At 35.2% G+C, this 26,530-nt stretch overlaps 1 protein-coding gene across 1 annotated transcript in view; it reads left to right on the top strand.

Annotated features, from left to right (window-relative positions):
- Positions 1-26,530, top strand: part of SOX6 (SRY-box transcription factor 6) — a 623,498-nt gene that overhangs the window by 124,505 nt on the left and 472,463 nt on the right. Inside the window, exon 3 of the mRNA XM_060157776.1 lies at positions 7,044-7,125. The gene's annotated coding sequence lies outside the window, so the exon portion shown is untranslated. The remainder of the gene's footprint in view (positions 1-7,043; positions 7,126-26,530) is intronic.

Here is a 26,530-nt window from a genome sequence, read left to right on the forward strand (position 1 = left end):
ATGGGTGGGGTTGTGTTCCTGTCTTGCTAGTTGTTTGGCATAGGGTGTCCAGCACCGTAGCTTGCTGATCATTGAATGGAACTGGGTCTAAGCATTGAGATGGAGATAGCTGGGAGAGCTTTCACCATTTGATATTACGTGGAGCCAGGAGGTCTCTGGTGGTCCAATGTCCTGAACTCTGCCCTCCCACCTCAGAGGCTTAGGCCTGACACCCGTCCGGAGCACCAAGACCCTGTCAGCCCCATGGCTCAGAAGAAAAGGGAGAAAAAAAGAAAGAAAGAAAGTTATTAAAATAAAAAATAAATTATTAAAAATAAAAAATTAGGGCTTCCCTGGTGGCGCAGTGGTTGAGAGTCCACCTGCCGATGCAGGGGACACGGGTTCATGCCCCGGTCTGGGAAGATCCCACATGCCACGGAGCGGCTGGGCCCCTGAGCCATGGCTGCTGAGCCTGCGTGTCCGGAGCCTGTGCTCTGCAACGGGATAGGCCACAACAGTGAGAGGCCTGCATACTGCAAAAAAAAAAAAAATAATAAATAAATAAAAAAAATTAAAAAGTAATAAAAAAAAGAAAGAAGAGAGCAACCAAACAAAAAAACAGATCCAGCAGTGATAATAAGTGCTGAAAACTATACTAAAAACAAAAAGCAAAAAACAAAAAACGGACAGACAAAACCCTAGGACAAATGGTAAAAGCAAAGCTATACAGACAAAATCACACAAAAAAGCATACACATACACACTCACAAAAAGAGAAAAAGGAAAAAAAAATATCTATATATAAAAAAAAGTAAGAAAGCAACCAAATCAATAAACAAATCGACCAATGATAATATATTCTAAATACTTAACTTAAGATAAACATAAAACCAGAATCAAATTAGATGCAGAAAGCAAACCCCATGTCTACTATCGCTCCCAAAGTCCACCGCCTCAATTTTGGGATGAGTCGTTGTCTATTCAGTTATTCCACAGATGTAGGGTACATCAAGTTGATTGTGGAGATTTAATCTGCTGCTCCTGAGGCTGCTGGGAGAGATTTCCCTTTCTCTTCTTTATTTGCACAGCTTCCGGGGTTAAGCTGTGGATTTGGCCCCACCTCTGCATGTAGGTCGCCTGAGGGCGTCTGTTCTTTGCCCAGACAGGACGGGGTTAAAGTAGCAACTGGTTAGGGGGCTCTGGCTCACTCAGGCCCCGGGGAGGGAGGGGTACGGAATGCAGGGCAAGCTTGCGGTGGCAGAGGCTGGCGTGACGTTGCAACAGGCTGAGGCATGCCGTGCGTTCTCCTGGGGAAGTTGTCCCTGGAACACGGGACCCTGGCAGTGGCGGGCTGCACAGGCTCCCAGGAGGGGAGGTGTGAATAGTGACCTGTGCTTGTACACAGGCTTCTTGGTGGCTGCAGCAGCAACCTTAGTGTTCATGCCTGTCTCTGGTGTCCGCGCTGATAGCCGCGGCTCGCGCCCGTCTCTGGAGCTTGTTTAGGCAGTGCTCTGAATCCCCTCTCCTCGTGCACCCGGAAACAATGGTGTCTTGCCTCTTAGGCAGTTCCAGACTTTTTCCCGGACTCCCTGCCGGCTAGCTGTGGTGCATTAGACCCCTTCAGGCTGTGTTCACACAGCCAACCCCAGTCCTCTCCCTGGGATCTCACCTCTGAAGCCTGAGCCTCAGCTCCCAGGCCCCACCCACCCAGGCTGGTGAGCAGACAAACCTCTCGGGGCTGGTGAGTGCTGGTCGGCACCGATCCTCTGTGTGGGAGTCTCTCCGCTTTGCCCTCTGCACCCCTGTTGCTGTGCTCTCCTCCATGGCTCCGAAGCTTCCCCCCGCCCCCGCCACCCCCCGTCTCTACCAGTGAAGGGGCTTCCTAGTGTGTGGAAACTTTTCCTCCTTCACAGCTCCCTCCCAGATGTGCAGGTCCCGTCCCTATTCTTTTGTCTCTGTTTCTTGTTTTTTCTTTTGCCCTACCCAGGTACCTGGGGAGTTTCTCGCCTTTTGGGAAGTCTGGGGTCTTCTGCCAGTGTTCAGTAGGTGTTCCGTAAAAGCTGTTCCACACGTAGATGTATTTCTGATGTATTTGTGGGGAGGAAGGTGATCTCCACGTCTTACTCCTCCACCATCTTGAAGGTCTCCCCTCTTACTTTTCTATTTCATGCTTTTTATGTTACATTCAAGAAAGTTTTGCAAAGCCCAATGTTACTAAGATTTTTTTCTATGCATTCCATTAGAAGTTTTATAGTTTTAGCTTTTAATTTATGTGTATGATTCGTTTTGAGGTAATTTTTGTAATAGGGTGAGATGAAGTTTATGGTATATATTTTGGCTTATGGCTCTCCAATTGTTCTAGTGCCATTGTCTGAAAAGATTATTTTTTTCCCCATTAAATTGCCTTGGCACTTTTGTTGAAAATAAGTTGACCATATATATATATATGGATTTATTTCTGGAGTCTCTATTCTGTTCCATTGATCTATTTGTCTATTTTTTTATGCCACTATCTTGATTACTGTAGCCTTATATTGATAGAATGAGTTATGAAGTATTACCTTCTATATAATTTTCTGGAAGAATTTGTGTACAGTAGGTATTATTACTTTTTAAATACTTGAAAGACTTCACTAATGAAACCATCTGGGCTTGGAGTTTTCTTTTGGGGAAGGTTTTTAACTACAAATACAATTTTTAAAAATAGGTGTAGGGCTATTGAACTTATCTATTTCATCTAAGTTATGTGGTTTATTTAAGTGCATTTAATCTAAATTGTTTAATCTATTGGCATAGATTTGTTCATAATACATATCTTTTAATATTTGTAGAATATTTAGTGATGTCACCTCTCATTTATGCTATGAGAATGTAAACACAACATCAAATTTAATATTGCTTTCCTTTTTTCTATTTTATTGATTTCTGTTTTTAGTCTTATTATTTCATTTTTTTCTGCATACTTTGGGTTTATGTTGCCCTTCTTTTTCTAGTTTCTTAAGGTGAAAGCTGAGATCATTGATTTGAGACCCCCTTTTTCAATATAGGTTTTAGTGCTATAAAATTTACTTCTAAGTACTGCTTTAGCTGTGGTCCATAAATTTTAATATGTGGTGTTTACATTTTTATTCATTTCAAAATACTTTCTAATTTCCCTTTTGATTTCTTCTTTGATCCGTGAGTCATTTAAAAGTGTTATTTCCTAATATTTACAGATTTTCAAGATATCTTTCTGTTATTGAATTACTAGTTCTTTTGTTGGTTGGCAAGTTCTATCAATGTAAACTAGGTAAAGTTGGTTGACGGTGCTGTCCAGGTCTTCAATATCCTTACTGATTTTTTTGGTTTACGTGCTCTACCCTTAATTGAGGGAGAGAGATTTTGAGAACTCTGATTAAAATTCTTCCTGAAATTTTATTAGTTTTGCTTCCCTGTATTTTGAAGCTTTATTAGGTGGATACATATTTAGGGTCATTATGTCCTCCTACTGAGTTGACACCCTTATCATTGTATAAAAATCCCTTTATCCATTGTAATATTCTTTGCTTTGAAATCTACTTTGTCTGATAGCCCTGCAGGTTTCTTTTTATTAGTGGTACTGTGGTATATATATTCCATCCTTTCACTTTTAAAGTATTGTGTCTTCATTTAAAAGTGGATTTCTTGTATCCAGCATGCAGTTGAGTCTTGCTTTTTTATCCAGTATGACAATCTCTCCCTTTTAATTTGGATGTTTAGACCATCTACGTTTAATGTGATTATTGACATGGTTGAGTTTAAATATATGATATGCTCTTTGTTTCTTGTTTGTACCACCTGTTCATCATTCTGTTTCCCCTTTTTCTTGTTTTCCTTTTAATTTATTGAGAATTTTTATGATTTCATTTAAAATCCCTTATTGGCTTCTTAATTTTTTTGTTTTAATATATTTTAGTGGTTGCTTTAGTAGTTATAGCAACCCTATATAACTTATCACAGTCTTACTTCAAGTAATATTATCCCACATCACACATGGGATGAGAATCTTACAATAGCATACTTCCGTTTCTCCCTCCTAGCCTCTGTGCTATTGTCATACACAGTACTTCTACATATGTTAAATCTAAAGATAATTTTTATTATTTTTGCTTTGAATAGTCAATATTTTAAAGATATTTAAAAAATAAAAATAGTCTTTCATATTTACCCACATATTTACCATTTTCAATGTACTTTATTTCTGTGTAGATTCAGATTTCCATTTGGCAAATTACCTTCTGCTTGAAGGACCGCTTTAATATTTCTTGTAGATTATGTCTGCTGGTGAGATGGTGATATTTCCATCACCTTTTATATTTCTGAAAAATCTTTATTTTGCTAGGTATAGACTTTTAGATTAACTTTTTGTGGTTCAGTAATTTTAAAATATTGATCCATTGTCTTTTGGCTTGCATTGTTTTCAGAAAGAAGTCTGCCTTAATTTTTATTATGTTTCTCTGTGTATGATGTGTCATTCTCCTCTAGCTGCTTTTAAGATTTTCTCTTTTTACATTGGTTGTAAGAAACATGGTTACTATGTGCCTTAGTGTAGTTTTCGTAATGTTTCTTAGCTTGGGTTTTTTGAGATTCTTGAATCTGTAGGTTTATAGTTTTTTGTCACATCTGAAAAATTTTCAGCCATTATTACGTCAGAATTTTTTTCTTTAACTCCCATTCTTTGTGGAATCCAATTACACACATATTAGGCAGCTTGAAGTTGTTCTTCAGTTCTCTGATTCTGTTCACATTTTTTCATCTTTTTCCCTCCCTATTCTGTTTCATTTTGCATTGTTTCTATTGATAAGCCTTCAAGTTCACTTGTCTTTGTCCTGCAGTGTCAAATCTGCTTTTAATTCCACCCCTGTGATTTTTAATCCCAGACATTGTATTTTTTATCTCTAGAAGTTATAGTTGGGTCTTTATTGTATATTTGATATCTCTACTTAGTATGTTCAGTCTATTTTAGTTTCATGAACAAATAGGATACAACTAATAACTATTTTAATATCCTTGTCTACTAATTCTATCACCTGTGTCATTTCTGGACAAATTTCAATTGATTGCTTTTTCTCTTCATAATGAGCGGTATTTTTCTGCTTCTTTGCATGACTGGTGATTTGTTATTAGATGCCAGAAATTGTGTGAATTTTACCTTGTTGAGTGCTGAATCTTTCAGTATTTCTATAAATATTTTTGGACGTTTTTTCTGGTGTGTAGTTAAGATACTTGGAAACAGTTTGATCTTTCAATACTTGCTTTCAAGCACTGTCAGTTGGAACCAGTGCAGCCTATAGTGTAAGGCTAAGTTTCTGCACTGCTGAGGCAATAATACTCTTCTGAGTATTCTGTCCAGTGCCCCTGGCATTGTGAAGTTTTACACTTTGATGATGGGAAATTGAATTGTTCCTGGATTTGTGTGAGCTCTGGGGATTGATTTCTCTGCTCCTTTTAGGTATATCTTTCCCTAACTTTGGTTAGTTTCCTCACACATGTGTGCTTATCAGTAATCGTGAGGGATTCTCTGCAGACCTCTGGAAGTTTATGTGCAGGTCTTTCTCCTCTGTTACTTTACCCTACCAACTATATCCACCTTGGCCTCCCTAGACTCCCAGCTTCGTCTTCTTAACTCAGTGAGACCATTAGGATTTGCTTCTGTACACTGCAGTTGGTAATTTCTTTCTTGAGGCAGTAATCTGGGACAACTGTAGAGATGACCTCATTTGTTTTTCCTTTCTCAGGAATTACTTCTTCATTGCTTGATGTCCAGTTTCTGAAAACTGTTGTTTTTATATATTTCATCCAGTTTTTTTTAGTTGTTTAACCCAAGAAGGGTACATCCAGTCCCTGTTAGTCCATCCTGGTCAGGAACAGAAATGTCTACATATGTGAAGAAAATATATGATATATATTAAACATACAGTATATTGAGTGCTTCACACATAGAAAGTATTCAATAATCAGTCACTATTGCTATTTCTCCACCTGCATTCTGTTCAATAATGAAGCTTTATTTTATATACCACCTTCCATATGAAGGCTTCCAGATGAATTATTACTCTTTATTCTTTGTACTCACATCACTTTTTTTTACATACTTTCATGATGACATGGATCTACATTATAAATTTTGGTTTACTTGTTTGTATTTTGTGGTAGATTGTAAGCTCTTAGACAAATAAGATCTATCTTGTTCATCTATCATTAGTTTCCAGCATATAGTAAATGCTTAGATCTTTGTTGCATAAATGAATAATCGAGAGTATCTCACACCTTTTATGAAATATTCAAGAGTAGAATTTTTGATTGGGAAGGAAAGAGAGATGGTTTAGTGGATGAGAACCTTTGATCAGAATGAAAGTGGAGAGGAGTTCCAGAGAGCAGCATGAGAGCAAAAGGTGGTTGGTTGAGGTTCATAATATATAATAATGATAATGACAATCGTACTAGTAAATACTACTACTACTACTTCTAAAGTTATTGTGACAGTGAGAGAGGATAGAGGAGTATAGAATGGAGACTAGGAAAGACTTATTTTAGTATGTCAATGCAACCATTTTGTGATACCTTCAGCACCTTGCTGAATATAGATGGTAACGTTGGTAACATTTCATAAATGTGTATTGTGTGAATCAGTGTAATTTGAATTGTTGTAATAGAGGCTTTTAAACAAAGTGCTGAGAGAACACAGTATACTTTTTGGAGTATACTTGTGAACCTTGGAAGGAAGTGGTAGGGATGGATTAACTGAGAAGAAGCAGAAAGAAATTCTAGATAGTGGAGAATAGCATAAACACAAAAAGTACTATAGGCGATAAATAAGCATAATATAACAGAAAGAACAAATGGACCTTGGAGCTGGGTTCAGTAGGGCTTCAGTTTTATCTCTGTCACTGGTGTAACTCTGGAAAATTACCTAGCCTGTCTGAGACTCAATTCCCTCATCTATAAAATGGGTGTGGTTGTTGGGAAGATTATATGATGCATAGAGTAAATTTATTTTATGTTGCAGATAGTGGGTCCAATAACTATTAGTTTCTTCTTTTTAGACATTCTATATCTTCTGATGAGGAAAGAAAAATGCTTCAAGAAGGACTTTGTGACCCCTCATCACTTTGTATAAGAGCCCAGGTATAATATATAATTTATGAGTATAACTAATGTTCCCATTTATTTCCTATTTCCGTGGCAAATGAGGATTGCATTGCATTTTTGTGGTCTAATACTAAGACCTAAGTAATTTTAACACCCAATTTCTTTACATCTTCTAGTTTTAACTTATGTTTATAACTATTAGGATTATTGGCTAAACTTTACATACAAATGAAACAATTTTACTACCACAATTCAATATTTTTCAGAAATGTTTCTATTTATAGGGAATATATCTACTGAATGAAATATTGGAAAGATGAGTATCAGAAATCCTAAAATTTTTCAAGTCTGGAAACTACTTATATTCTTTTAAATTATTTGTTTTATGAATAAAATCAGTTTTGATATTAATTTACCATCATGGAAATCATATAATACAAGGTACAGAGTAAAGTTTAGAAACTTTTGACTTTTAAAAAGTAATCATACTTTAAATTTCCAATTGGTTTATAAAAGAACATTGTTCATGTGCACTTACAAAAATATTTTGGATACATGGAGATTTTAAAAGGAGTTCTAGCATAACTAAAACAGAGTAATCTTTTACTTTTTTCACTGAAGGAAAAATTCAGGACTCTTCCAGTTAAGTAACTCTGTCCTTGGTTTAGAGAACTGAAAAATTTGCATAGTCAATAGAATAAAAATTGATAAGCCATAGCAGTTTTGGAGCCAATTTTCAGCACTGTTTTTGGTTCTTGAATACTTGCATTGACATATACAACTCATAGATATAGTGCATAATGCTGCTGATCCTGCCAAGTGAAGAACCACCGTTAGTCATCTACCTAGTATCTCAACTGCTGGGTGCTGAGTTGGCAAGGATCTGGCATGTGGTAGCACCTGACTTCATCTGCTGTCTTCACTATAGACTGGTTCTTTGCATTTATGAATCTTAGACTGGCCTTGATGACAGTTTGCTTGGTTGAAAGTCACCTTATTTTAATTTAAGACGTGTTGCCTCCATGATACTTGTAAACATGTTGAGAGGCTGAGTTTTGATGAATCTCACAAAACTCCTCAACAGGGCATGAACTGAAACCAAGGAGCTGACAATATTAATAATTCAGCATTTGGCAGTATTGTGGATATTAATGCATTCATAGTTCATCTTGACAAACCTGGGCCCAATCACATGTGAAAATGAGTTTAGTCATCTAATATTAGTTTCTGGTGAGTATTTTTATACTTTTCTTTCAAACTATAGATGAAATGAAGAAAATATTAGTCACTTCTTAGAAATGCAAGGTTCATAGCCCACATGACTATGTGCTGTGAAATTTAAAAAAACGCTTTACAATAAATTACCATCTTGATTTAATGAAATAATGCATAAGAATTCTTATAGTGCATTATGGCTGATTTGTGATATTTTAAATTGCCCATTTATTCATAGTTTCAGAGTGAAGTACCTTTTTTGGTATTTCAGCTAAACATGTAACTCTTAACTTTAAATAACCAGTAAATTTACATAATCTATGCAGGTAAACTATATAAAGCATTTGTCATAAAATTTAAAACATGCTAATAATAATACATGTAATAGCTAAGTATATTCAGTATTTAGGACTTAAAAGTTATTTTACAAATATTGCTTTCGTGGGGAAATAAATGTATCTTTTTGTAATAAAATGCCACAGGAGTGACACAATTTTATTTAATTATTAGTAACTCCAGGACACACCTCTTAATATGTGGGGCCTAGAAATAATACGGCAATGACTGAAGTGGAAAGATCTTGCTCCTTAAAATTTGGTGGCTTGTTGAGCTGTCTGAATCATCTATGTCCTTCTCGCACATACCCCAATACATTTTATGATCACAAAAGAATTATTTTTAGATCTCTAAACTAGCCTCTTTCAGGCTAATATAACCACTTTGTTGTAAGATTTCTTCTTTTAAAGGGTATAAATGAAGAATTTAAATTTTCATGTGAAGAAAAAGGATATTATTTGGTCCTTGAAGTATTTGGGTCCATATTTCTACCTAGAAATCCTAACTATTATAGTCAAGTTGAACTACAAGGGGAAAAAGCTTATAAATTAAGCTTTTTTAAAAAAAGGGCCATTTATTTATTTATTTATTTATATTTTATTTTTGGCTGCATTGGGTCTTTGTTGCTATCTGGTGAAACACTTTGACTTAAAACTGGAAGGAAATAACAAATCAAATGGACACTATTTTGGATGCTTATAAGCTTTTAATAAATTTCAATATAGTCAGGCTTATGTCTCAATATTATATTTTCATTCACATCTTCAAATGGGCAATTATGTCCACATGATAAATATGTGGGGTTAATGATGATAATTTGCCATCTGTGTCATGAAGCAGCTCCTTTTCATCCTTATGTAAAAATTTCCATAGTTTTCTTGGTAATTCTTTAGAGTATAAAAAATCTGAATTAAAAGGAAAAAATTTTACACTATAAAAATCTCACTCTTGCCAAGAAATGAATTATACATAAGGTCTGAAAATAAGTAGAGTAGAAAAGAAGTAGAGATATATTTTAGACAGCAGATTGGATCCATTCAAAGAATTTGCAGGAATGCTTTCATTATGCTATGGTAGTAATAAATGGTATTGTGCCACAAACTTCGTAATAAAAATGGAATAGGTTTTAAACCAAAAGCTTGTTTGGTAACTTTGGCTCAATTTCTTGCCACTTCTGTATCCCTTGCAAAGGAGAATGCACTACATCTTTGTGAACAACCTGAATTTCTCTTGCCCTGGAAAACCATACAGTCCAACTTGGCTTTTGACACAGTCTAAACTACTCCGATTAGGTAAAGCTGATCTTAAGAGAAAACTTGGATACTCAGCAAACCCCAGCAGATATTTTGACACAGTCTTGGAGCTGATAAGACATCATAAATTTAAATATTACCTTTCCTAGGAGAAACCTCACTAATAAATTGTTTTGAATATTTTATGAATGACTGAGCACCCTACTTTGTTAATAAGTCCTCTGGAAAGCTATGACTTTTGGGGGATGGTTTTACTTTTGGAGGAAGGAGTGTTGAAGAGAAGGTACTGATGAGGTGTCATATAATTTTACAAGTTGCATAACTGCTTTTAACTACAAAACTATCTCTGATTATAGTAACAATTGAGCTTGTAATTTTTTCTGAACAGCTGCTGCTACAGGGGGTCATTACCTTGGAGAGCTCGAAAATAATCGTACTCTTGGTACATGAGTTATGTAGTCTTGTGTTTTACAGCAAAGCACAAAGTTTAAAGCCTATAGAAGAATGTTATTTGAAAGCTGTCAAACCATGTTAAAAAAGACTGCATCGTCAAAAGGCCCTGGTGGCCACGATTCTGCATGTAGCCTTGTCTTATTCATTACAAAATGCATGTTTATAAAGTTCCACAGAGCATCCAATTCCCAGTTCACTTATATCAGCAAGACTTAACTTGCTCATTAATCTAAATTCTTTTGCAACTTTAATCTACATGTTTAATTAATCATAAAATGAGGCGGTAAGTAATTTCAGCAATGTGTGGCTTGTTATCAGATGCATTTAATCACTCTTCTGTGAGCTCATTTGGAAACACCTGAAGATGTCGAGTGCAGTCTGAATAAGCATAAATTATTCTTTGTCAGTGTACTTCACTCAACTAATAAGACATTAATTTAAAAGGCACTGTTTGTCATTTTTAGATCTTTACCAATATTTTTAGCTTAGCAATATAACTCTAATTGTATATATGATTCACAACTAGTGCCCGACATAGGAAAGGGTAAGAGTTTAATTCATTTTTCTTATTTACATGTAATTATGTCATGTAATCTTAGTTTTTAATGAGGATTAACCATCTTGTAAGTATTCATATGCTTTTGGAATAAGGTACTAATGAATTATAGTTGGAAAAATTATTTGTTGGTACAAAGGCTTGTGATTTCTTGTTGTTGCCTAGGTTAGGTCTGAAAAGACATGAGGTTTGGGAGAGTGCTTTGATTTGAGGATACAGGTATTGCATAGAGATTATATGATGCAGATGATAACCTTATAAAAATTCAAGTAAAACAGTTATATTCAGCTATCCCACGTAATAACATATGTAATCCTTACATAGGACCAGGTAGCCTAAGGTAATGACAGTCCCATTTTTTCCCCCTAGTGTCTTAAGAGTATTGCACAGTTGATGACAGCATTTTTTAAAAAAAGACAAGAAGCAAGAACAACAATAAAAACAAAAACACACTCATAGCTTCAGAGCAAAAAAAATTCATGAGGGCTGAATGAGTTATATATCTCAGTGCTGACATCGAGATATATTTTTATAGGAATAAAAATTGCATTTTATAGGATGTCATCACCTGTCCTGTTCATGCCATGAGAGCAGTGACACATGGTAAGAATAATTATCTCAGTGGAAACAAATTTATTTGCCGTGGAACATCCCTGTTTATCTTATGAACTTATCTCACTCATATGCTATCTATGGATTGTCAACAGTGAGCCAGAGGGGATGATTCCTGAAAAGGGAATATTGGTTTGAGCTGAAATATAGCCATATTCTCCATTTTTATTTGATGTGCACATCTCCTGGGTTTCTTCCCTTTCTTCAGGGATCCTTTACACTTAGCTAACGGTTATTTATATGTCCATTTCTTGCCTTATGCCTCATCACTGTGTAAAAATCCTCCTTCCTGTTTTCCTTTCTAAGGGAAAACAAAATCCCAGGAAATCTCATTTGTACTGTTCAAGTCACATAGGCCATCGCAGCACATTGCAATGAAATGCCATTTACCCTTATTTCACTTAAGGCACTATAAATTGTTTTCTTAGAACCACTGATGAAAACTTCACATCTTCTTTAGAATCATTCTTGAGAAACAGCATTTCATTTGAACTTAACTTTCTTGGTAAGAATACTTTTCTCATTCCTGTAAAATCTTAGTGGATAGACATATACAGTCTAATATGAAGGCTTGCTGTCAGTTTTTCTTGATAAGAAACCTCAAACTTCCCTAACTCCCCTTCCCTTGGCAAAACCTGAGATAATTTTTTCCAGACAGATTTATTTTCTAACTTGTTTTGGTGCAGAGAAAGAACACAGTGTTCCCCCCTCTCATCCCAACTGATGTGCAAGAGGCCTGCCCTATTGTCCTGTTAAATTCCTCTACACAAATACAATGATTTATTTTATAAAATGCTATATATTAACTGTAGCTATTTGTCTATATTATGTACTTCAAGAGGAAAATGATAAATTCAGTTCCATGCAGCTCTTATACCCTCAGATGTTTCACAATGTTACCCAAAACACACATACACTGACACTTTTGCCCAGTCACAAACAACAAGGACATACCACTTAAACATGCTTCTTTCATGGAGACCTCACAGTTGTTTAGAATGCACAGTACCCAGAATGAGGAACTACTCCAGTGGGTGCAACTGAATGAGTGGATCTTCCATACCCAGCTGAACTGACAGAGATGGTTAGCAAGGCTCTGATTTTAATGCACAACTTCTGTGGCTGAAGGACAGCATGCTGGTAAAGAAAGTGATTACTGGTGGCAGAGAGGGGTGGGTGAAGAATGAGTTTGGAGCTTGTGCATTGTGGTGTCCACTAGCAGCGTGCTCACGGGGAGGGTTTGGAAGTCCTGAGTCATCAAAGTCTTCAGCTGCAGTGGAACTTCAGGCTCAGCAGATGAATTAGAATGTCACAGTGCAGTTGGTTACAGGCAATGCTTCTGACTTCTTACTGCAAGTCTCAATATCTTATTTATGTTAAATGTAAGAGAGCAATGATGTATTCAGTTATGCTTTGCGCTACCTCAGGAGAAAGCCTAATATCTCCCTCTCTCCTCCCTCCCCCCAGTTTCTTAAACAAATGAAATTCCATTCTAATTTTTACCAAAAAATCCATGTGTTGTTTCCTATAAACACTTACATAATTTATGCCCACCCATCTTTCCTTTGAATCCAGGTTTTGTCTATGAACATTGCTTGCTTTTTTATAGTAGGCTTGTTTTTCTTACTCATTTGAAATTGGCTTTTATTAGAAGATCATTTAGGCATATCAGTACAGTACATTTGGTGGCTTTATAAGAAGTTCTGATGCTAGATGTTCAAAGCTCTGCTCAGATGACATTTTTATGGATCCACACAGCCTTGCTCATATATGAAAAGAAGGTATTGAGTTATACATATGATTAAGTTATTTCTCTCAAAATTTTATGAGAATGGGTTGACTTGAAGTTGCGTTACTTTCCTAGTGCCCTTAGCTTAGAAACTTTGTGTACTTTTTTAGGCAGCATCTGCATCACTTATATTCAGGAGAACATAATAATACATGCAGTTTTAGAAATTGTCTGTATTTTCCCCATTACCTCTAATTCATAGGATTGGCATGATTACAACTCTTGTTGTCATCATATTAACAATGTGTTATAGCCACTAATAATAATTTTTCGTGCATACTTCCAAGTACTGTATTTGAAGATCCCAGACTTCATATATAGTAAATGAGGAAGTAATTTGTAACTTTCACATTGAATTCTTGCTTTTTCAAATTTGGGCTTACCCTTTTGTAAAGCATATGACCTACTTAAAAAAGGCTAATAGTTACCTGTTTTTTAGTATTTTTAAATCTATATCACAAAAAGACTTCTTTGAAGTATACACAGGGATGTATTTGTAGGCAATTTCCAACTAACTAACGGGAGAAGTTCAGAAAGTTTGTTGTTTGGAATGGATATTTTTATAGAAAATACATTATAGATGGTGATTTGATTACTTGTGCAACCTACTGAAACCCATTTAACCTTATAATATGGCTGAATTATACTACTGAGAGTACTATAGTAGCTAACTACTGCCTGTTGCGTGGTTTTGGTATGAAATCTCATTTTGAAATCTAACCTCAATAACATTCCTTTGACCAATTTTTGATGGTGGGATTTGACATTTCCTACTTCTGCTCTGCCAGTGCACAATAGTGGAAATGAAACACTCCTTGAAATGGAATTTGGGAGGACCTCCTGTTGTCCCTAGCTATGGAAAGAAAGTAACTGGGTATTCTGGCTGAAGTAAGAGGGAATGGATGACCCTGGCATGAAGATGTATATCTGTTTACAAATAAAGGGCATCCTACTGGAGGTTTATATATTTTGAGAATGAAGAAAGAGCATTTCCTAATTTTACACTGATGAGCCAAAAGGGTGGAGAAGATCAATACTTCTGCCCGTTCACTATGCTTTACAGTATATTCCAAGTATTTTCATTGTATATCTTCTACTTTCTCCCCCACCCCACTCCCATAAGTTTGGCTTTTGGTTTTTAAATGGTAGCACTGATGATAGTAGTTCAGTTTCTAATATCAGAACAGTTTGGGACTGTATTATTAATTAGATTTATATAAGATGCAGTGATATATGCAGCTGAGGTTGACTCAAAATTAAATACAAGTGGCTCACCTTATCCGAGGATTCTGCATCCGCGGATTCAGCCAACTGGAGATCGAAAATATTTGGAAAAAGAAATTCCAAAAAGTTCCCAAAAGCAAAACCTGAATTTGCCATGCACTGGCAACTGTTTACATAACATTACTGTTTAACTACATTATGTCCTTTGAGAGTATCTGAAGGAAGTCATATGAAAGTGCAAATAGGTAATGGAAAGTTTATTTGGTCACATGTAAAACATCATCTTGAATCTCAGCAGTTGAATTATATTCACCCCTTTTACTTCAAATCTGGCAAACTATATGTATTTTTTGATTGCCAAGGGGAAAGTATGAAAAAAGGAGAGTAGTGGGGAGAAAATGAGAGAAGTGGTATGTTAAAAGGCTCTAAAGATTTAAGTTGTAAGAGAAAACAGTTTGATGAATTATGGGTAAAATAGAATTTAGTTTCCCAAAGAAATACATGGCTCAAAGTGTAGGGGGAAAGTGCTTGGCAATACAAGCCATGTATTTTTCTTAACCTGGGAAGTTTGAAAAAAAAAAAAAAGACACATTTGGCAAAGTGAAAACTCAGCTGACTTCATGCCTACTAAGTGAAAAATCTGATCCTTTATCATCCAAGCACATAGTTGGGTAACTCACAAACAGAGCTACCCAGTGTATAGGTTGCAATGGCAAGAAGCCAACAGTGAAATCAAATTCATAAGCACCCTATAGAAAACCCCTCAAATTACTGCTGTGCTGTTGCCAGCTGTATTGCCAGAGAACAAGAGCTGTACAGATTTCTATGGAATGACTGGGTTACTTAACACCGCTTGATTGGCTCTGTTCCTGCCCCTGTTCTCTTTGGCTGACAGCTGACCACCATACTGGTTTGGTTTGGAATAAGACTGAAGTGAACACAACCACTTATATGCACCTTCCTCTTCAACACTTCTCTCCCTTCCTGCCACCCAAAACCCACACATACCCTATATATCTTGCAAAAGGAGAGATAAATATTACTGAGTTTATTTAAGTAAAGCGTACTGGGTGGCACTGTGCTGCCCAGTTATTCTACAGATCCATCAGATTTTTAGGAGAAGAGTCATTTCCTCGATCTTTTATTCATAAGTGCCTGAATTTATTGAATGTGAAACATATCTTAAATCCTTTAATTTTACTAACTTTTTTTCATTTTACATCATTGCGTGCTTCATGATCCTAGAGCTAGACTGGTTATCCAGAAGCCATGTAATTTTACTCTCTTGCCCTTGGATAATCTCTGGTAGGTAGCTACTTCTGTCTATAGTATTTCAAATAAGGAGATATCACAAGATACCCAGAAGGGCACTAGATGGCTTCAATTGCTACACTGCATGAATTAGAGAAACCTTTGAATGAGCAAGGTGGTTGGTTGGCCCTTTTCCTGTTATACAAAAGCTCATGGATTCACATGTCCTAGTTTCCATTCAGTTAGCAGGCTTTTAAACTTTTTTGGCTGTGATTCAGAGTAAGAAGTAAATTTCTAATCTGACCCAGTATGCAATCTAATATAACCAAAGTAAAAAGTTTACATGAACAATACTTATCCTTAATATGTGCAATGTGTTTTATTTTCTCTTTTCTTCCCTATCCTTGCCTCTTTTTCTTTGCTTCCTCTCTCTTCAGTTCCCTTCTCTCCTTTTTAATAAAAAATGCTGATTCATACTCAGAAAATTGACTTTATAACTCATTCAATCCATAGTTTGAAAAATATTGCATTGAAGTAAGCACTTTTTAAAAAAGTCTTGATCTGCATGTTCTTTGGTCTAAGATTTTTTTTTTTTAATTGAAGCATAGTTGATGTACAGGTCTACCATTGTAGACCTGCATCTTCACCTGAGTCTCCTACACAAGATACTAATTCCATTGCCTGTTTATCATTAGAAAGATAAATTTTGTACTCCACTAGTGGCATATATAGCCTGTTAATAACACCATGTTCTAAGTGCTTAATTGTGCCAGATGTTGTGTTAATGCTTTATATATATTTGTCATGAGAATTTTATTATTTAATCATCCTCATTACCCTGTGAGGTAGAAACTGTTATTACACCCATTTTTATAGTTGATGAAATTGAGACTCAGAGTGTTCTGTCAACTTTCTTGAGTAACAGAATGATAGAGGTTGATTTCAAAATTGAGATTGTTTGTCTTCATGACCATGCTTTTTCCCTCAACTCTAATACGTTCTTAATTTTAGCTCTAAAAAAAGTTAAGTACTTTTGTGAAGAGTATATATATATCATAAAGAAAAGCAGACTTGTGATGATGGTCACCACATATTTTTAATAATGTAAATTGAAACTTCTTGATAAAATAATTTTCACTCTGTAAAGAAAAATAGAAAGGACAGAAGAAAGAAAAAAAGCGCACCTCTCCAGAGCCATGGATATAAAAACTTGCTGTTCTATTTAAATCTTATATAATTGAATCTTGTAAAAGTCTTCTTTTTAAGGAAAAAAGAAATAGATATAGATGGAATTACGTCTTATGCTACAGGCCAGGATATTTTAGCAAGCCAGAGGAACTCAAACACGAATGAAGAGTGGAATTTTCCTTTCGTTTTCTATAATAAATAACTATGTTTGTTGGACAGAAAAACGGAGGAAAAAATGACCATCATGCCTGGTTTTGAAGAAAAACTTGTTTATATGTGTAATACATTGGATAAATTGTTTGGGATCACTTTGACTATGCAGAAATGTGACCATTGAAATTCTTAAGCAAGGTGTGGGGCTATCGGTTCCATGAAACTAATTAAGTCAAATAAGAATTAGTATTTTTGAGGACAATTGGCTTACCTCATTTTTTCAATCTCTGTGAAAGGGGAAATATTTTAGAAAAAAAATAGTGGGTACTTTTGGTTTTTATGACCTTTTCTTCCCTGTCCCCAACCCCTGCCACATTCCTAGGTTTAGTACTAGACAGTTTCCCTCTTTCCTCCATTCTCTCTTTCTCTTCTCTGCTATCTTCCTTCTCTTCTCCTCTCCTGTGACTTTCCTCTCTGTCCCTGCTACTCTCCTCTCTACCTTCTCATCTCCTCTGCCCCTTCTTGCATTTTTCATTCTTACATACAATCCTTATAATCTCCATTATCAACTTCATTCTCTTAGATTTGTGAATCTTCTAGGTAAGGTATAAATGGACCTTGTTTCTGTTTATTAAATTAGTAATCCAGAAAAATAACATCCTTTCTACCTACTTGCATCTCTCTCTTTCTCCCACAAACCAAACATACACTTTCAGAAGAAATCTTTTGTCTTATTTTTGGAAACTGTTGAAATGTTGCTTCCTACTTCATATCTTCTTGGGAGTAAGATGTGTCTATGGTCATTGTATGATCATTAAAGAGAAAAATCAAAGATTGGCAAAACCTGAAAATTGGCATTGACCCAGATACTTCTGCCACACTAACTAAAAATGAACCTTTGCAGACACACTTTTATACAAGGAGATGGACTTCTTCAATATGTAATTGCCATGTGATGCTATTCCAGAGGAGAATTTGAAAGCAGGCAGGTGTGCTAGATCTAAGCCTCATTGAACTCAAGGTCAGGAATCTAAAACTAGCCTCCTCAAGGGTACTCAGACAAAGTGGTATAAGAGGAACTTGGATTCAAAGATACTACAACAAAAACATTCTTTGAAGTCCAGAGGAAGTTAAGAAGGAGTACTTTCAGTGATGGTAGAGTGTAATAAGAGCATGATCGGTAATAGATACATGATTGAGATATGTTGATAAAACTCTAAAATGCTGCTGTGAGTAGACAGATTTGGTTTGTGAATAAAGATGTAAAAACACTCACAGACACGGGCTGCAACTGTGTTGGGCAAACACACAAATATACAAATCATGGGGTAATTTTGAGTGTGTTGGTAGAGTGAGATGCAGAACAAGAAGTAAAGCATATATATATTCAGATAAGATCTGAGACAAAGGAGAGCAACAATTCACTATTAGTTGGGTCAGAATTTTCAGAGTTGGTGGATTGTGTGTTACAGTTTCTCTGATTTATTGAATCTAAAGTAATAGGTAAAATGTTACTCTTGTCTTGTTTATATATTTTAACTTGAATTTTTAGGTAAAATCCAAGCTTATATATCTTTAGACATGGATTCTATTCTTGATTCAAGATTCTTCTGGACCTTAGGATCATGTAAATGCTGTCAAGATATCACCTCCCTAAAGCACCACTGTTCAAGTATCTTTTAAATTAACTAAAATAAATGGATTTTTTTTTTTTTTTTTTTGCGGTACGCGGGCCTCTCACTGTTGTGGCCTCTCCCGTTGCGGAGCACAGGCTCCGGACGCGCAGGCTCAGCGGCCATGGCTCACGGGCCCATGCACTCCGCGGCATGTGGTATCCTCCTGGACCGGGGCACGAACCCGTGTCCCCTGCATCGGCAGGCAGACTCTCAACCACTGCGCCGGCATCAACTATTTTTAACATGTTCATTTAATTTGACTCTTGGGAAAGGGATCTTTTGAGGCAAAGGGTCTTTGATGACAAAAGATATCCTAAAATCCTAAAGTTTCTACTTCTTGCTGTCCCACTCCAAGTTTCATTAGATAATAATTACCAATTTTTAAACAAAATACTAAAAAAATAGATGAGGTTACATGTTTAAAAATATAGAGGAGCTATCTTTTTTTTAACTTAAAAAATTTGTGGAGATTTCATCAAGCATCTAGCACTGTGGTTGATTTATAACAGATGCTCAATAAATATTATTGAAATGAAATGTGGAAATAAATATGTGCATTTTCATTTATTCATTCTTTGTTTAATCAACAGACATTTACTGAGGGCTTACTATGTCCCAGATAGATATGTTTGAGATTTAAATGTGAATAGCATACTAAAGCCCAGCCGTTAAGTAGCTTAAAAATCTAATGGAGAGACAGGCAAAAAGAGAAATTATAATAACATATTAGATTTAGAATTGAGATATAAATGAAATAAGATACACAAAAATTTGAAATTTGCCAGGGAGAGTTGGGGGAAGACTTCTTTGAGTAGGCTAACATTTGAGCTGCTTCTTAAAGGCATAATAGGGAGTTACTTAGAGGGGATGTGGAGATAGAAAGAATATTGTAAGCTGAGGGCATAGCATTTGTAAAAGCACCTAGATGTTGAAAGGGCCTGATATATTTTAATAATTGTAAGAGTTCAATATCATTGCCACATTTGGGGCAGAAGGGATAGGGAAAGGGATTAGGTTGAAAATAAGAGTTTTTGGTGACGCAGTTGATTATTTCCTGATATAACGTGGAAAATGTTTTATTTCAACTAATTAATTTCAGTAAGATGGGCATTTTTCTAGGAAGTTACCCATTTTATTAGAATCTCCATGATATACCTTTTAGTGCCTTTTATATAGCAAAGGAGATGTTAAGCTATTAAAGTGATGAAGTTGTGCAGAGTGTGATATGATACAAAGGCAGTTTGGAATGATGTATTGAAAAAATTGCTAGTCACCTTTCCTTAAGGTAGTCCTTTTTGAGTTGCTTTTTGAACTTACCTATACTTTATCAGCCAGTTAATTTGCTAGGCAACTTATAGGTCAGTCAAATAGTTCTAAATCCTAAGAAGTAAAAGCACTGAGTGGTAACATAAATACACTTTATTTATGGTTAATAGTTTTTATTTCTATTTTTAAGAGAAAAAGAATATGCAAAACATGTGAATGCGTATCATCTCTCTAGCTTGAGGAAAATGTTAGCTGGGTATATTTTTGTTTTCCCCATTTCTGTGAGCTACTTGTGATGTACACTTTTATGACTTTATTCTAGATGTGGGTTTCATTTTCACATAAGGAGAAGGTCAGGCTTTACAATGTTTGTCATTAAAAAAATTTTTTTTTTCTTCCAGAGAAACATCTCAGAGGTTCCAGGCTTCGTTTTAGAGAAATTATAGTTCTTTTAACTTTAAATTGCTTCGGTAGGTCACAGCCAGATTTTAGAGAGCATGATGTGCTTTACAAGTTGAGAAGTTTTCCACCAAGTAATAGCAGCAGTGAAAATTGTCAGAGAAACAACTAATTAATCTCTGCTCCTTTACAGCTGTTTAATGCAATGCATAACTAAAAGTCCTGTTAAATTAATTAATGATTTCAATTACGAACTTTTCTCCAAAATGTTATGATTCGTATCAGGCTGATAATGCAGTGACCTGGGAGTGTGAAATCTGTGTTATGAAGAGAGTCGCCAGTTAATTGATTCACAAATTATTTAAAGTTTGTTGCACCCAAGGGAGTGCTCAGTTTCATGACAGTCATTTCTTAAAGTGTACAAACTCCTTTTTCACCTTAAGAATGTCTGCAGTTATTAAGCACGATAAAATGCCAACATGTTTCTGGGCCTATGAGTAATCTTAACATTTATGATTTAGAATCTGTAGGTGAATATGTGGAGATTAAATCTATGTTGGAAGGAGATAAAAATTAGCTAAATTATCAATGACTCTTGTGGCAGTGTTTTCATTGCTTTTGATTTAGTAATTCTAAATAGTTTTCTAAACATCACTCCATAATTTTTTTTTGCATTTGCTATACATGGAGCATATTTTATGTTGAAAGACAATATAGTTATTATTTTAAAGAAATTTTGAATGGGTAAATAACACAGTATAAATTGTTTTGATGATTGGTGTCTAAAGCATTTGGATTTCTGATAGGTCTAAAATGCCAGCCTTAAATGTTAGAGAAGGTGCTGACTTTTCAATGCAAGAAAATAAATTTCTATAGGCCACCTTGAGTCTTTTTTATAGCATACAGGAAAAAATTAAGAGAGTCATATGTACTTCCTTCTAGTCTGGTTATTTTACCCATAACTTAAATAACAAATAAAAGTGTACATATGTTCAGGGAGAAGGGAGGGAATCAATAATATCATTAATATTTTATAATACATTTATTAAAGTTTTATTAATGTTTGTATACTGGGCTTAGGCTGATTTCAGAGTGGAAGATATGACCATAGTGAGAATCTTTTCTTGACTGCCCATGGTGAGCTGAGGTGGAAGCGGGAGAGAGATGATACTTGAGGAAAGATTCTTAAGCAGGAGCAGTAGGTAGCAGAGAGGTCTCTGGCCATGAGTAGTGGCTCTATTATTAGTGGGCTCTATAATCCTTTCTGTTCCATACACATATTTGGGCTTAATGAATAGCTAAAAAGTCTAGTGCTTTTAGAGTGTTTGAACAATATCCTTAGCAGTTTCACTCCAATTTGATAGGCAGTGTAAGAAAGACATTTTTAATTTAATATGAAAAACAAAGTTTTCTTTAGAGACATTTGCCTCTCAGCTCTGAATTGGTAGCTGTATTTACAGTATGGAGCAGGAAGCTTGTATTTTGGACAATGTTTGTAAATTTCACTTATCCTGGTGACTCTTCTGTTGTACTTTTCTCATTTTTTCTGCCCAAGAAAATTACCTAAAGAAAAGACAAATAGAGAAACAGTATTATTAAAAATAAGTTTATCTCCGTTAAACTTGCTGCAGGGCAAAAAGAAATGGACTTGAAAGGGAAGTAAATTTATACTAATTTTTGCATTGTAAGAAATGTACTATTTCAGACATTGACTGACTGCTTCTGTTTTCTAAAATTAAGGAGCCTATAATCTCAGCACCATTAACAAGTGCTGTCATTGAGATACACAGTGTCTGGCTGATTTAAATAAAATGAAATGAAGATAGTTGTTTCTGGTCCCTTGGCTTCACTCATTGCCATAAACATATGCTCTGCGTCCCGCTTCTTTCCATCTTATTTATGACTTTAATTTGTTGTGTGGGCTGCGCTAGAAATTAAATTTAATATAATTCTCCAAGGGACCCTGTCATATAATAACATGGTAATTTCTGTGTATCCTTTTGAAAAATGAGGAAATTAATTCTTCCTGACATGTTCTAATTATTCCAGTGTGAACGGCAAATCCGTTTTTCCTAGCCCCTGAAGTGTTATAGGCAAGTGGCTGGTGTTCAAAGCTGGGGTGCTAATGCTGACCAGCAGTGCGTTTAATTTGAAACATGAGCAGACACCTTTCAACACACCTTTGTAATATTGGAGTACTTTACAGAAATTAATTCACTACTTATTTGGCAGCTTAGCCTTGGGGTTATGTTTTTTTATTCATCAATACTATAGTCATGTTAACATAATGTTTCCTGTTCCCTTCAGTGCTTGGTGTCTATGTATGGAACTTAAAGTGTGCCATGGATAGTTCAACTGTATGAATGAAAGAGAATCCACACACTTCAGAAACACCAGTTTGTGTTTACACTTCATAGAGAAGTGTAGTAAAGTCTTGAATATTAACTTAATTATAGCCTGTGGTTAGCAGCTTTAACTGAAATTACATAGTGTAGGAATTATTGGGACAATCTTGCTGTGAAAAGACTACTATACACTCTGCTAGTCTGCCGTAAATTTCAGTTGTGAAAATTCAACTTATAATATGGGGAGTGATAGCATGAAAAGTCAGTTTGTGAATAAAATTTATGGAATAGGAATCTCAAATTCTGAACTCTGCCTGGAAGGAAGTAGCTATACCTTGATAAATAAAGGATTAAAGCCATTTTTTGGTACTGTTGGCCATGAGAGGTGTGTGACTTACTTATTTGGATCATTTGGACTTATTCATAGAGGGTCTATGTAGTATTTTTTAAAGGAATAACAAAAAAGAACTTTATCCTTAATCTGTAATCTTTATTATAAAACTAGCTATCATTTCTCTAATCAGGGTCAATCATTTGTGTCAGCCCTGATACAGTTCCTTTGTTTCAGTAAGCTGTTGATAAATATCATTATATATTGGACATTTATTGTTATAATTAACAAGAAAAATGAGTGCGTGAGATCCTACTTAAAATAGAAGATAGAAATACAATTAAACTTAAATAAAAGAAGTAGAATTGTGTTTGGAGTGGCTGTAATCAAGGCTCTCTGTTTATTTTTGTATCTATTACATTCTCTTTAAATTTTAACTTACATAAGAGAAATGGGAATGGTAGTAAATAATTATTATGATAAATAGCACTAATAATACCCATATTTTTTGCTGACCATTCAGCTGCTAGAAAGAATTTTATTCTTTCCATCAATCTACTGGGGCTGCTGTCAGATTTAGATTATGGACAGGAATGAACATACTCAAGACTTCTCTGTCTTAGCTTTTCGTTATACTAGACTAATGGAAAAAGTGGGCTTCTTTTCGCTGGAAACTGGGGAGAAAAGACTCAGTTGTTCTAGCTTAGACCGTAGACTATACAGGTTGCTAAAGATGACTCCAATTTCTGCCTTTATCATCCTGTGGTATTCTCCCTGTGTCTCTGTGTCTTCACATGTCTGTCTACTTGTAAGGACACCAATTATATCTGATTAGGAGCCCACTCTACTCCAGTATGAACTCATCTTCATTTAATTAATTTTTATCTGTAACTATGGTCAAATAAAGTTGCATTCTGAGGTACTGGGGGTTATGACTTCATATCTTTTTTTTGGGGGGGGGCACAATTCAACCCAACAGTAGGTATTTATGGATTACTTTATCTTTTAAACCTAATACAGCTCTGAGGTACTTTTTAAGCACGTTTCTCCTACTATAGTATTATTCATTCACTAATTTTGCAAATGAAACGTTGATAACTTGGAGTCTTTGGTATATCAAACTAACATTTGTCATGCTGTGTCTAGTTGAGGCCTGTCACCTACTTTGCTCACTTAGTCTCCCAATGCAAGCAGTGTGCTCCATGTGCTATTATTATGTTAATTCAAGAAATATTTGTTGAGTACCTTCAGTAGCCTAGAACCATGATAGGGGCTGTGGGGCACAGCGTCCTAACTAGTGTGCTGTGCAGAGTTTGTGCTTTGGGTTACAAATGTTTCAAGCTATGTATTCCTCTAGGCTTTAGGGTGTCAACAGAGTCTGCAGTGCCTGGAGCACGGGCCAAGGACCTCTAGCGACCATTATCCTTCAGAGCTTCCTCCAGCATGCCATACAGATATTAATATTTTATCTGTGTGCTATGGAGTATAAAAGATGGGGAGCACTTCTGGGTTTACAGAGAAGCATAAATTGTCCCTGCATCAAGGAGATGATAATCTGGCTGGAAACTAAGGTCAATATATGAATGATTTAGAATGGAAGCCAGTGTGTGATAAATGCCAAACATGAGATCAAAGGAGACTTTAAGGGATAGGTTGAATTTGATGTGGGCTATGAAGTCTTGGTAAGTTTTTCATAAGGGATGACTAAACATTTTAGGTGGGAAGTAAGGCATGACTAGACTTACGGGCATGCAGAACAGAAATACAAGGTATTTTCACAAGTGTAGAGTAGGGCATTGTTTTTAAGAGAAGAGATTTTATATAGGAAGGTTATGAAAGACTTAGAAAGATGGCTTGGGGTCATCTACTGCAAATGGCTTAAGGACTGGGATTATGTCTCAAATATTTTTGGTCACCTATAATGCCTAGGGAAGTGCTTGCATGTATTAAGTGTGCCGTAAAAGAATTTTGATTGAAACTTTAAAACTGGGGAATGTTAAAATCAAAAAAGGAAGGCAAAAATAGCATATTTTAATTTAGCTCTAATATGATTAGTGGTTATTTCAATGATCCAGAGATTGCTTATTAACTGTTGTTTTCATAGTTATTTTAAATATTTTATGGTTCTCTTTCTTATTGTGTGCCTTTGGCTTGTTTAGTTTAGTAATAACAAAAGCTGAATAATCAATAGATCTTGAGCTAGTCTGACAACTAAATTATTTTATTGAGGTACGAGGGAAGAGAACAATGACAAATGTTTTAAAAGACTTTTTTTTTGTTTTTCTGGCAGTGGAGGTTGGGTGGACTCACTGACAACTAAAATGCTAACAAAAATGCTAATTATTTCACCTTTTCAACACCAAATTTCTTCATCATTAAAATGAAGGTGTCGAAAAAAATTTCCTGCTTGGGCCCTTCTATATCTAAAATTCTTTGACTCTACAACTAATAGACTGTATTGTTACATAGTTCATATTCTTAAAGGGAAAATTGCATACAGATATTATGCTTTGGCTGTTAGCCTACAAGTTGGTATTTTATGTGTATATCATTATATAAAGACAGTTTAAAGATAATTTGGAATTTGCAAAATATATAAAAGCAATCAATTAAAAAAGTGTAAAGCGGGCTTCTAAGGTTAACTTTTCAGTTCTTAAAGCCATAACCCTCTTCAGAAGAAATTAAATTTGATTACATTTAAAATCATGTGATTTTAACAGAAATAAATATTTATACAAATTATTTGTACTCTGCGCCATTATTAGTATTCATATGTCTTCATTTTTAATCAATAGTTATTTTTTTTCCTATTTCAATAGAACACTGAAGAAATAATTCTTGTAATTTCATCAGCTGTGTGGATGAATTCTCAATAATAACTTTAAGTTTCAGCTATGATGAATACTGTTTTTTATCTTACGTACTGGACAGCGGGGCTCTATAATAGTTATATACTTATGGAAGCTGGTTCAAAAGTGTAAGTTAGATTGTTATTGTCTAATGTTTAATGTAATATCTAATATAACCTGAACACTAAAAAGCACCCAGGTAAGATGTAAATGAAACTTTAAACATTTGTGACTACTGCTTTTTCTGTGACTAATTTTTATACATTAAACTACAGTACTTTTCTTTCAAGTATTTTTAATGTTTAATTTATATAGACTATATATAAATATAATCTGGCACCTCAGGCAAATATTTGATGTAGTTTTCTATTAACTCACTCACTCACAAAACATTTCTTGAGTACTTGCTTATGAACCAAGTGTTCTGCTAAATGCTAGGGATACATATCTAAACAGGAAAGAATTCTTTATGTCAAAAAGCTTCATAGGTTAGAGGGGGAGATGAGATAGGTACATAAACAATTATATTACAATACAATAGGCAA

The sequence above is a fragment of the Lagenorhynchus albirostris genome, chromosome 9 (genome assembly GCF_949774975.1).
Source record: "Lagenorhynchus albirostris chromosome 9, mLagAlb1.1, whole genome shotgun sequence".
Taxonomy (NCBI): domain Eukaryota; kingdom Metazoa; phylum Chordata; class Mammalia; order Artiodactyla; family Delphinidae; genus Lagenorhynchus; species Lagenorhynchus albirostris.